Source organism: Melanerpes formicivorus, unplaced genomic scaffold (genome assembly GCF_026170545.1).
Source record: "Melanerpes formicivorus ecotype bairdi unplaced genomic scaffold, bMelFor1.0.p_v2 SCAF_1, whole genome shotgun sequence".
NCBI lineage: Eukaryota > Metazoa > Chordata > Aves > Piciformes > Picidae > Melanerpes > Melanerpes formicivorus.
Window position 1 is genome coordinate 59,467,821 of NW_027142353.1, and position 1,562 is coordinate 59,469,382.

At 38.0% G+C, this 1,562-nt stretch overlaps 1 protein-coding gene across 2 annotated transcripts in view; it reads right to left on the minus strand.

Moving 5' to 3' along the window:
- Nucleotides 1–998: 998 nt before the first annotated feature.
- GRIA4 (glutamate ionotropic receptor AMPA type subunit 4) overlaps nucleotides 999–1,562 on the minus strand; it is a 285,058-nt gene continuing 284,494 nt past the window's right edge. For both annotated transcript variants that reach the window (XM_068144917.1, XM_068144910.1), the window contains exon 16: nucleotides 999–1,562. This exon is cut by the window's right edge and continues 648 nt beyond it. The gene's annotated coding sequence lies outside the window, so the exon portion shown is untranslated.

Genomic DNA, 1,562 nt, shown 5'->3' on the forward strand with positions numbered 1-1,562 from the left:
TTAATTTAAGATGAATTAAAATCATTCTTATTGGTTATTTCTCTCTAGTGACTATAACTGGTGTCTAGAGTGAGGTAAGAAATATCTGTATTGTTCATACCTTGACTGAAGTTCACATCTGCTTAGCTACTTTGTAAAAGTCTTATCACACAGGATGAATATCACCACAGTAACATTTTTGTTTGGTTGTCCTTTGCTGCAGACATTGAGGGTTGGTCATTATTTGGTAATGTTAGGCTCCATTCTGTGCCCACACTTCTGTATGTGAGTGCTTGGAACTATGAGGGCTGAGAGAAACATCAGCCATGGAGGCTTTGGAGAAATGCAAACCATCTCAACATAACCCCTCACAGGCCTGGCAAAATCACAAAGGCATTAGAAGCAATGATTAATCCAAGTGTGACCTGTACTCTGGGATCTATTGTGGAGTTGTTACACTGGTGGCAATGTTCTAGATTTGGAGACCACTGCTGTGTCTAGTGTGGGCAAGGAGAATTACCAAGAAAGAACAGAGCTGCTACAGCTTTGCCCCTATAGACATGCCTACTCCTGTCAACACTTGGCTTTTGTTCAAACACTGTCTGCTAGCCTTTCCCTGGTGTGCCACTGTGAAACTGGCTGATGAAAACTAAGGTTGCTAGGTACCAAGCACGCTGTATCTATCACATCAATCTGAAAGTCACTTGTACTTTCCTGCTTCCTGGTATCTCATCCTTTGACCTACCCAGAGAACAAATCCTATCACTCAACAGTTCCCTAACCTCCCAGAGAGGCTTTTAGTAACTAGTACTAAAACTTTTATCGAATAATCATGGCAATACTTTGGCAGCTTCAAGCTTGCCTCCACTTTAAGGCCTGAAAAGCACTTCACAGACACACAAAGTGACTCAGACCGTTTCTGACAAGGTCCTGCACCCTGCGATGAGAAGTGAAGCGCCCGCTTCTGTTTTCCAGGCGACCCTCCTAACGACCAGAAAACAACTCGAGCTCTGTCAATCTTATAAGAACGTCTGTTGTTTTATTCTTTTTGGTGGGTACAAAAACCACAGTTTCTTACACAGGACAAGATTATAAATAATATCTGTAACATGAGTGACCCGTAGTCTCTTTTTGATTCTACACTGCAGACTGATGATGTACTCTAAACAGGTTTTTATCGTTTCGTTTCTCGTATTAGACAGATGCAAATCTCGTGGGAACACGGAGTGATGGAACAGAATGAAGGTAACAGCAAACAAGAGGATGACCAACAACTTTTATATAAAAACAAAAAAAAAAAAGAAATAAAAAAAGAAAAGTCTCTGAATTTTATTACAGTGATGGCATTTTATATCAATTATTGCAATGAATTGTTCCCTAAGATGGTTAGAAAAAAGAATTGTGTTGTTCTCTACCGAATTTACATCAGTTAAAAAGCAAGCATGTTTCAATATTCCTCTTTTTTTTTTTCTTCTTTTTGTTTTTTTTTCCCCAAAGAAAATGTAAATAATTTCTTTTATTTTATTATTTTTTTTTTTTTTCACAGGATTTACATATTTATTATTTTTCTTATCACAGTTTAG